Source organism: Temnothorax nylanderi, unplaced genomic scaffold (genome assembly GCF_030848795.1).
Source record: "Temnothorax nylanderi isolate EJ_2023f unplaced genomic scaffold, tnyl_v1.0 TNYL_tig0095_pilon, whole genome shotgun sequence".
Classification (NCBI taxonomy): domain Eukaryota; kingdom Metazoa; phylum Arthropoda; class Insecta; order Hymenoptera; family Formicidae; genus Temnothorax; species Temnothorax nylanderi.
Window position 1 is genome coordinate 141,236 of NW_027249157.1, and position 12,175 is coordinate 153,410.

Below are 12,175 nucleotides of genomic sequence, written 5' to 3' on the forward strand. Positions count from 1 at the left end.
AAGTAAACAAATGATAATGAACTAAACGCGTTTAGTCAGTTTAACAATTTTTTTTTCTCAGTGCATCATTAATTCTTTTATTTTTCACCCTTTTGAGGTGAGACTCGATATGCGAAACGATATCGAAAGAAAATGGGCCTTACATTTTTTCAGTTCGCGTTAGTCAATATTGTTATTCATTTACATTTTGCATTTTTATTATTTAAGGGGATCCTAAAGCCGTCTGTATTACCGACCAAATTCTATATCTGTCCTTGTATAGACAATGATGATAGACAAGGATAGACATGGTTATAGGTTATAATTTCTTCGAAGCTCTCATTTTTATTCCAGGCTTTCAATCTCAATTTCAAAGGTACGTTATTGTTTGTGCACGTCTTCTGAAGAGTGGGAACATTTCATTTCGTACATATTACTTATACAACTGTTTATATTAGAAAATGAGGTGACAGCATTTTTACATTTTTTTCAATTATTACTAATTTTTTATAATCCCACTCTTCATTAGTACCTATACTTTACTCCTGTAAAAGGATTTTGCGATCTATAAAGCCGTTTCAAAGAACGAGCTTTGACTGTAATTGTCGGTATATAGGATCCCCTTAAGTCCTGCATGCTTATATCAGATTTAAATTCAAGTTTCTATTATTCGTAAAATGTAGTCGAATTTATTCGGATTATACGCGGTTGATTAAAAGGTTTTTTTTCCAAATTAACAGCTTCTAACTAATTAAAATCTTTTTTGTTCTTAATCGAGAAAATAATCACTTGCGTAAATTATAGTATATACGATAATAAGTAGATTTTGTTACAAATGGCCCTTCGCGACGCGGTCGTGTTTCGCGCATCGTGGGAAAAAGCGTAAAATCATTACGATCATCTGCCATCTATGATCAGGCAGCAACAGAAGGAGTATTCTTTCTTCTTGTCTCTGGCTTTGCCAGAATGGATTTGGCCATGAAATGGTCAAACTAGTCAAAGGAGAGAAGATCTACACAAGGTAGGTTGGTGTTGAACACCACCAATTTAGTGTATAATGTGCATACAGGTATTATAGGGTAATATTTTTTGCACATGTGTACGCGTAATTGGAGACGGGAAAGTGACGTCTTCAACTTAATCTCAATTAATCGCAAACTTAAAATCTTTTAAACTCCCTTTTAAAATCTTTACTTCTTTAATTTCGGGTAATCGCGGTCGCGACTAATTAATATTGATAATTTAAATAAACTAATAATAATAAAACTAAATAAACTAATAAATTCGGGTAGGCAGGAATAACGCGTTAGGCAAATAGAAATATGGTAGGAATATGAAATATTAGGTAGGAATATGAACATATAGAAATATGGATAGGCAGGGAATACATGTATAGAGATATTACTTCGGGTAGGTAGGAACACGGAGGGATTGTAACTCGTACTGTTAATTATATAGGATAAAATGTAATAAATTAAATTTTAGTAAATTTCAAATATGTTATAGCAAAGTAATATTATATAATATTATTTAATTGTTATATTACCATTCATAGATATTATGTAATAAATCTTAAATTTATTACATAATATGTAATTCTATAAAGAGTATATTAAAAGTATGTAATATTATATCATATTACTTAATTATATGTAATACTAGCTGGTTACCCGGGCTTCGCCCGGGAGTCGTTTTTCTTCAAACGACTTTATTTGTGTTTCAATATCCATAATCGAAAAAAATTCCTTTATCAGTTCGGATACCGATTCCCAAAAAGATCGGTAACGAAAAACTATACAGTTTATAGCACTCCCCGGAAAATTCTACCCCTGTTTTATATACAATTCTTTAAGATTCGGTCAATTATTTCCCGAAAAATTGAAAAAATTTCTGATACCGGTTTCCCAAAAAATCGGTAATAAAAAATTATACACTTTATGGCACTCCCCGGGAAATTCTACCCCTGTTTTATATACAATTCTTTAAGATTTGGTCAATTATTTCCCGAAAAATTGGAAAAATTTCGGATACCGGTTCCCAAAAAGATCGGTAGCGAAAAACTATACACTCTATAACACTCCCCGGATAATTCTACCCCTATTTTATATACTTTTGGTAAAAATTCGGTCGAATAGTTTAAGAGTGTATAAAGAACATACATACATACATACATACATACATACATACATACATACATACAGACATTCTATTTTATATATATAGATAGATTCTTTAAGATTCGGTCAATTATTTCCCGAAAAATTGGAAAAATTTCGGATACCGGTTCCCAAAAAGATCGGTAGCGAAAAACTATACACTCTATAAGACTCCCCGGAAAATTCTACCCCTATTTTATATACTTTTGGTAAAAATTCGGTCGAATAGTTTAAGAGTGTATAAAGAACATACATACATACATACATACATACAGACATTCTATTTTATATATATAGATTTATAAGAAAATTATTGTAATAAGGAATTATAAGGAAAATTGTAATAAATTTGAATCTGTAATACTAATGCCGGATATATTATACGAAATTGACAGAAGACGATTAAGATAATAATACGGTGTTTATTCTTTATCTATAGAATTTCGCATTTTAAAAATTATCGTTAATTATTATAAATTTCACATAAATGTGAAGGTTCGAATAAACGCTCAAATAATAGCTTCTTGCTTGCAAAATTTGACATCTACCTGAAAATTAAAATAATAAAATTACGATTATATTTTTCAAAATTATGAGATACAAAATTCGTAATAATTTTGAAAAATGTAATCTTAATTTTGTAATTTGAATTATCGTAATTCGTTATTAATTGGAATACGCAAGACGGAAAATTATATATTCTGAAAAATTTGTTCGTAACTCTGATTTTATTAAATATTCGATACTTTACGGTGTTATATACCGCATTTCCGTGCTTGGATACGATCGTTATTTCGGCCTTTTTCGCTATCCCTCGCGTCAGGTGAACGTTAAGAAATACGTTCGTACCGGCGCATGCATGGAAGGTTATTAGTTCGTTGCCCCGTTGAAAATCGAAGACCTCTGTTGCGGAACCAGAATTAATCTCTGGTTTTCTTATATCTCGGATCCTCGGAAGCAATGGTTTCGGCATGAGTACGCGACATCGATTCGCGAAATTAATTAGAATTATAAGAGAAGATTCTATTCTTCTCAATAAAATGTTCTTCCATTAACGCTAATATCAGTCATGCTTCTGTCTTGCTGATGAAAAGACATTAAAGTAGATATGGATAAAATAACTGTTTATAAAATAGAAAGAAAAAAGAAAAAAAAGAAAAAGAGAAAAAAGGAAAAAGAATAAAAAAGAGAGAGACGAAAAGAAATAAAGAATACATTAAAAAGAAAATAAAAAAATAAAAAATGTAGCAGAATACAATCACGCTACATTTTATGATATAATGTAGTTACAACGACTATATTTTATTTTTTAATTTTTTCTCATAGAAAGCCATTTCTAAAGATTTTACCAGAATATCAATATTAATTATAAAGTGCATATACAATTTCATCATTTTGTTATTAAATATACTCGTTTGTAACTATTCCTCGATATCAGTTATTCTATTCATATATTTTTTTAATAAGAGAAATATATATCATAATGGATATATATTTTAATTATAAGAAAGAAATACACCTTAATAATGGAAGAATATTTCAAGTGTAATTATACGGGAAGGATGCAATGAATTGAAAAACGACTGTCGTTAACTCGTTGCTGAAATTACCGCTATCGGGGGCAATCCGGAAGATCTGGGATTCATTCCTTCCTGCAGCGGGGCCCTTGACGTTCAACGGATTATTATTAAACTTTCTTTCTCGATCTTTTGATTTCACGGGGCTCGACAAATCAAGGTATATTCAGCTCACTTTCCATCTTAAGAGTCGTTCTTCTCTACGTCAGCAACTGACGGGTGTGTCATCGGCGGGGGGACTTTGCTCTGATAAAATCGGTGGTCTAGTTATTTCTTATTTGATCGTTGACTTGAACCACGAAATTTCTCGGATTTTTTTCTATAATGAGAATATTTAGTAATAAAAAGTTGATTTTTTGCAGTTTTTGCACTAATCAAATTTCTGATTTAAAAGTAGTGAATTTTGATATTATTATACTTATTTCGAACGCCTTCGTGTAATCTGGCATTAGTAAAATATCTCAAATGTATGTATTTGTAATATAAATTTAAGTATATAAATATCTCGAATTTCTTTGTAACGTATTAAATTTATTGTATTTTATATAAATGTATAATAATTCTGTATATTTTCTCTTTTTTAATGTAAAATAAATTGTAAATTGTGATAAATAAATTGTAATGTTATACATTTTATATATTGTAATTTCTATGATAAAAAAATAATAAATAATGAAAAAAGGACATACATCCAAAGAAAAGAGGACCGCCGGTTAAAGTCGGCGGGGGTAGTGGAGGGCCTCTATTAAGTTGATCTGTTTTTACCGGATAAAATATTAATCAAATTTTGGGGGTATATATTTTAGTTTCTCACACTTCTAGCCTACGAGTTTTAATTTTTCCCACACTTAAGGTATAAACTTTAATTTTTCGCACTTCTAGGGTACTTATACATTTTAATTTCTCACACTTTTAGTCTACGAATTTTAATTTTTTGCAGGTATACAAATAAGAGCTATACTAATCCTAGATGGAGCTACGATTCATGTTTACGCAATGTTTGTGACAACAATACCTATACGGTGTAATATTAGTATTGCAGCTATCAACGGTGATCCAAGTAACGTTGCAATTATCTTTTTATTTAATTTAATTTAAGATATCGAATATACCATCATTACAATCTTCAATTTCTTGGTTTATGTAAAAATTATGATTAATTATAAGATGCTCATTGATTAAATAATTATTAATAAATTTTTATGTAAAATATCAATTTTATTAATGTAAGTTTTATAGCAAGGCTTGGTGATTATTAGCAATTTATGTGGTACATATCACCAAACAATTTGTTACATAAAATAAATCATATTGTTTATTAATATTTACCACATATGATAAATATTATCAAATATTGCCTTTAGTTATAGTTAACAAATATTATGGTGATTATCAAATTATTTGGTAGTTATTATTAAAGTATTTAGCATTACTTGTAAAACGGATATTTGTATTTGAAAAATTCCGCGCGTCCTTTCGTTTGTATTAATTTAATATTAAATGGATATTAAAAAAAAATACTTTTTTATATAGATATTTGTGTAACACTTTAGAAAAACGTCTTTTGTAAATAGTTAAAATATATTTTGCATTTAAAAGAAACGAGTAAAAAATAATAAAAGTTTAAACGAATATGTCCCCTTTTTGCGTCATTAGGCAAGAAGGTATCATTAGACATATCATTTCAACAACAATTACGCGATATATCGTGTAAATGTTTCGACCTCTGTAAATGTTTCGACTGACTTTTTTATACAATTTTATTCTAAAAAAATACTGTGTCTATATTTGAATACTTTCTTTTTCTTTACTTTTCTCTCTTCCTATTCATATCTATTTGTTAAAATAATTAATAATAGAAATCATTATAAGTAAAAATATTAGAATTTTGTAAAATACAATTGTCCAAATATCGTTTCTCTCGTATTTTAAAAGTTTTTCGCGATTCTAATTCTGATAGTCTATTAACGATTTGGGTCAGGGGTTTGTTAGGAGATTTGACAAGTTTTTTAAAAATACTTATATAACTTTTACCCCAAAATGCGGACAACTCGCTCAATGATATTTTGAAATTTTGACGTAGAACTACGTCTTTCTCCGCGGTATGGGGGGTATCCACGGATGCAACGATGTAACGAAAATATGTCACACTTTGAACGTTTAGATCTTTGCAACTAATAATCGTAGAGTAATTATTGACATCTCATTTTAAAGCTTAAGAAGTCCCATTTATGATAAATCCAGCCCGAACTCTCTATTTCTTTCCGTTTAGATATAGTAGCGTTAGAAAGTTAGCTAAATTTCTTGTAGATGCAACGAAAACATGTCACACTTTGAACGTTTATATCTTCGAAACTAATAATCGTAGAGTAATCATTGACATCTCAATTTAAAGCTTAAGAAGTCCCCTTTATGAAAAATCCAGACCGAACTCTCTATTTCTTTCCGTTTCGTTATAGTAGCGTTTTCGCAAAATTTCTTGTAGATTCAACGAAAACATGTCTCACTTTGAACGTTTAGATCTTCGAAACTATTAATCGTAGACTAATAAATGACATCTCATTTTAAAGCTTAAGGAGTCCCTTTTATGAAAAATCTCGACCAAACTCTCTATTTGTTACCGTTTCGATATAGTAGCGTTTGAAAGTTTAGCTAAATTCCTTTTAGTAAACGCTGCATTGAATTTTGCGATAGAACAGTACGTATAACTTAATTTTTTTAATTAAGAAAAGCAAAATAAAAATCAGCGATAAGAATACTGAAGATGAGTAGCGTGGGTATTCTAACTTAAATTATATGAGTATCTTATGCTTTCTGACATAAAAGTAAATATAGAAAAACATTTATTTATTTTTTTCTTTAAAATAAATTTATGTTTAAAAAAATCAAACAGGCACAGTAACAACTGTGCCGCAAACACGTAGAACTACGTCTACTGCACAGTATGGGCACAGCAACAACTGTGCCGCAAGCAACACGTAGAACTACGTCAACTGTCACTGATGATGATTGACGTGATCAAGGAAGGCCAAGGCCCACACCGGGCTGTAGCGCCGAGTTCATCATCAGTGACAGTTGACGTAGTTCTACGTTGTTGCTTAAAAAAGAAACAAAAACAAAAAACAAACAAACAAAAGAAACAAAAAACAAACAAAAACAAACAAAAAAACAAACAAAAACAAAAACAAAAAACAAAAAAGGGCACAGTAACAACTGTGTCGCAAGCAACACGTAGAACTACGTCAACTGTCACTGATGATGAACTCGGCGCTACAGCCCGGTGTGGGCCTTGGCCTTCCTTGATCACGTCAATCATCATCAGTGACAGTTGACGTAGTTCTACGTGTTGCTTGCGACACAGTTGTTGCTGTGCCCATACTGTGCAGTAGACGTAGTTCTACGTGTTTGCGGCACAGTTGTTACTGTGCCTGTTTGATTTTTTTAACATCGTCGGCTAAATGTATTAAGTTATGCATATTTAATACTTGTGACTGTTCTCCGTATAGAGATGGCAATAAATAGAAAAATTTTCTCAATAAGTCGTTTGCATAGTCACAATGTGATGACGTTACGTTCTGTTTGTGTAGAATACGACACGCTACAAATAGGAGTAAGAAATGTCTGTAAAAATCATTCGGAAGAACATCACGCAACACTGTTGAACTGCAATATAATAGAAAGAATCTAAATTGTGTCGCATTCCATCGAGTTATTACATTCATATCAAACTTCTTCCGTTGAAATTCACACGGAATGTCAGAACTGATAGCATTCATTAAGTTTTTCAAGTGCCGTACCTGATGCCTTTTCAGCCCTGCAATACTTTTTTTCATTATCCATCTCTCTAACAAACTTTTCATTGTACCAAGAAACAATAGATGCATGGAATCGATAACAACTGAATTTATTATATTAAATTGTAGTAATTGTAATAATATAGATTGTACATTATCTTTATGATGTTCTGGCTGTTCTCGGTTTTCGAATGATTCTTTAATTCGATTCTTACAATTCATTTCTGGATAAACTTTTTTAACAGCACGTTTCTTTCCTACCGATATGCCTTTCGTAATTCATCTTTCACAGGCATAAAATGAATTATGCGGTTTGCAATATTTTATGAATGCTCTCGCGGGAGCATCAGCAATAATAGCACCAAGTTTGAACAAATATTCTTTCCCGTGTAGTTCTACGCCATTAATTATTAAACTTTTAGCTTCCTTCACGAAATCATAAAGATAATTGTTGCTGCTTTCGGGCTTGGAATCTCCACAATAAATTCCGGCAACAAAAAGCTTACAGATGTAATTGGCATGGAAAATTTTTACAACAATTGGCCACACTTGGATCTGTAAATTATTATAAATTTGCATTCCATCGACATGAACAAATACCGAGATCTCATTTTCACGATACACATCTGGCGCAATTATTTTCTCCAATCCCTTCTGTATACCTAAATACATGTATGTACCTTCAGTTTTCCGATGACTATTCATTACTTGTAAATGTCGATAATGTCTCGTGCCTAACAAAGTTTGAGCTGTTTTAGGCAATGACGTATGCCCTTCTTCCCTTAATAATAATAACAACTCGGTTACTACATTTAATCGCAACGTATCTAAATTTTTTAAAGTCCATTGTGGAATTTTATCGTTAATTCCTGCTCTTTCAGAATTTAGTGTGTCTTCGGATAATACGTCGGACATAAGTTCATCGTCACTAACCATTCGAAATTCCTCCGCATTTATCTCTTCTTCAATGTTTACGGCCGTATTATTGACTGTATTAGTCCTTACCTCGTTATATTAGAGCTTTCAATTACTGGTGCGTCTTCGTCAAAAGTGCTTTTATTTTCGGGCGCGCTTCGTCTTCTCTTCAACTCGCGATATTTTTTTACTCGATAATAAGACATATCCTCATGTGCCAAAATACCTGACAGAAAAGAGAAAAAATACTTAGGGTAACTCCGGTATATTCGCTGCTTCTAAGAAAAACTTAATTATTATTATTATTTCGAAATCTAGCACTTAACGCTCAAAACGCTCATACCTATATAAGGATCATTCGTCCTTGGTTAACATTTGAAAAAAAAGGATGAAATAATTCTAAAAGTCTTGTGAGCGTTAAGTGGAACGCACCCTTTATGTCTCGTTGTCCCCGGTTGTCCTTTTTCATTCTATCCCTCTAGATCATCATCAGTGTCAAAATAAACAAAATAAAATGTCGATAAATCATTAAAAACTACCAATGTTTAACATTGGATATTGTTCTCCGTAAATGGATTTAAATTAATCTCTACGTCTGTGACGGTGGGAAGATAATGCTTCCAGAAATTTCTGAACCACCTCAACCGATTAAAGACCTTTTATTAGGGTTACACCCATTATCAAAAGACTTTTTAAATAACATTAGACAATATAACATGGTATTCCAGATGACGTCTTTTGGCGCAAAACAAGTATGTGAGAGTAACTTCATGCCCACTTTCAAGATTCAAGGGCAGGTGTATCATTTAACTAGCTGGTTACCCGGACTTCGCCCGGGAATCGTTTTTCTTGAAATGACTTCATTTTTGTGTTTCAATATCCTTATTGTGGACAAACATAAGGAGTGTGTCGGGTGGTTGATTTAAAAACGGTAGTTTAACTTTTCTGCATGAATAACACATTCTAGGTGCTTAAGTTTTAAACTTTTTTACTTGACAATGATCACATATTGCATCCATTTTCCCAATTATTACACTCGGATGAAATTGATATTCGTAATTTAAATCATAACTAAATGCCTCTAATTTCAAATCGGACCGCATAATATTGTTTTCGTGGATTAAACATGTTGTAACCGGTCTTTTTCTACTCGAGTTTCACACTATTGAGTCATTTCCGCTTTTCCGATATTTCACTTATTGATCAGCGACATCATCCCTTGGTTTACCCAGGCGTTTTTTCGGGAATTTTGAGATTACTCGCTCGCGATGTACACAGAACCTCGATTTTTCAATTAAAAAACCAATTAAGGAATAAAATTGGTAATCGGTAAGTGAAATATCGAGGTTCTGTGTACATCGCGAGCGAGCAATCTCAAAATTCCCGAAAAAACGCCTGGGTAAACCAAGGGATGATGTCGCTGATCGGTAAGTGAAATATCGGAAAAGCGGAAATGACTCAATAGTGTGAAACTCGAGTAGAAAAAGACCGGTTACGACATGTTTAATCCACGAAAACAATATTATGCGGTCCGATTTGAAATTAGAGGCATTTAGTTATGATTCAAATTACGAATATCAATTTCATCCGAGTGTAATAATTGGGAAAATGGATGCAATTTGGCCCTTACACGGTTCGCACGTGTTCGTGGATATGGCTTGCGACGTTTCTATTTTCACGCGACACTGTTCTCATATTTTGTCTTGAGACGCACAAGATATGCAAGCCTTTTTAATTAGTTTTATTTTGATCTAATTTTAACGTAATGAATTTTATCTTTTTGACTATCGCGAGATTATTATTTTTGTAAACCGTTGACTTTTTTAGCTTTGCGTTGGCACGGTGTAGTCAGGGCACGACGTCAGCGACGTAATTGATTTCTATATGCGGTTTTTGGCGGATGGATTGCGTGAAGCTCACTTGAGAAGGGCCGGAATTCGGCCGAAACGTTGTGCAATTTATGAATAATATATTAATTTAGCCAGTTGGGTCGAACTAAAACGACTTTTGTTTTAAATAATACAATTGCTCCGCTGCTAACCATTGCAGTAGAAATATCATTGTGCCTGTGTTTGTTTATTTTCAATAGCTCCCAATGTGAATAAACGAACGCGGAATGTGTAATTTGACTTCGTGACACGACGGCTTTCACGCTGGCAGCATGCACGTCCAAAAACTACACGAGCAGATTTGGAAGTCCTGGTCGGCCGATCACTTGCATGCGTTGCAGCAGTGGCAAAATCCACGGCACCTATTCAAATAAATAAACTCGTTCTCATTCGCAATAACGCAATAACGTATATACGTTCGCAATATATTGTAATGTTTCGCGTTGTTATAACGTAGTTTAACTTTTCTCCGGATTCGCTCCGTATATACCGCCTCGATTCGTGTTAAGTCCCACGTCGACGGTGAAAAGCAGTTATTGCGAATGAGAACGAGTTTATTTATTTGAATAGGCGCCGTGGATTTTGCCACTTGTGTCACTGCTGCAACGCATGCAAGTGATCGGCCGACCAGGACTTCCATATCTGCTCGTGCAGTTTGGACGTGCATGCTGCATGCTTTTCTCCGGATTCGCTCCGTACGCGGGATTCTCGTAGTTCGCAGACCGGCAGATACATCTACGCGTCCGCACTGTATCGTGTCTGGCGAGAGAGAAGTTTCTAAGATATTTGCTTTAAAAGTTACAGAAATTGTATGTATATAGATATACTTCCCATGTAAATATCATAATATGTATCTGTGCTGCTCATGTACGGTAAAAATGAATGAAATTTTTATGGTACACTTCTATGACATCGAGAATTGCAATTACGGTTTTTTAAGATTTTCTGTTTATATATTTTTTTTCAATTTTTTAATGATTTATTTAAACAAGATCAAGTACAAAAATGGGACAAAATTGCAATTTTTATGCTTTTTCTGTCCCAATGATACCATGTTGTTTATGAATAATTTCTGAGATTAGCTCTACACTGTTTAATCAAGAAAACAAAATTATACTACATATAGCTATAGCGACATACATCTTTAACGCTGTCTCGTATGTGTATATCGTCGTGCCATTCGCCGTTAAGAGTTCATAGGCCTACCTCTGTCGTGGCCTCCGAACTATCCGCCGGGAATACACGCAGAGATCCGCGCCCGTGTCCACTAAAAAATTTACTTTGGTCGTCGCGTCGTATCCGTTATGAAAAGGCGATGCGTGCAGTGTGCAGTGCCCCGAATCACTCGCCGCCATCAACGATCGTTTGACGCGTTTCCCTTTTGCTGTGCCGAGCAGGCCGGTCTGCATTTGTAGGCATCCGGTCTGAATTGCCAATGATACCAGCACATGTCACTTGCTGGCTGTCGATTTCTCGGACGCGAACTCGAGCGCAAATAATATATGTGAAGGACAAGGTCATTGGAAGTACCTCCCCCAAACAGGAGTTTTACCCGTAATTTAAATTAGAATAAAAATTTTAGTCTGTTGACCCTCTGACGGGTTTCTATCTTGTCGAAGCTTCGGGGTGAGTGCACGTGCAGGCGCGTGGGACGTTGGGAATGTTTGTTACGGAAATTATGGGCACACGAGGCAAATTTTGATCTGTTGAATAGGTCCGACATCCCCCCGTTAAAAGATTAAAATTGATTACAATTGTCCACGCCGAGGCAAATCAAAGAGAAGCTTGAGGTCATACACACGGTCACACGGGTTACACACTCAGCAGGGAGCGGCCGACAAAGCAAGGGATCGCATATTATGCCT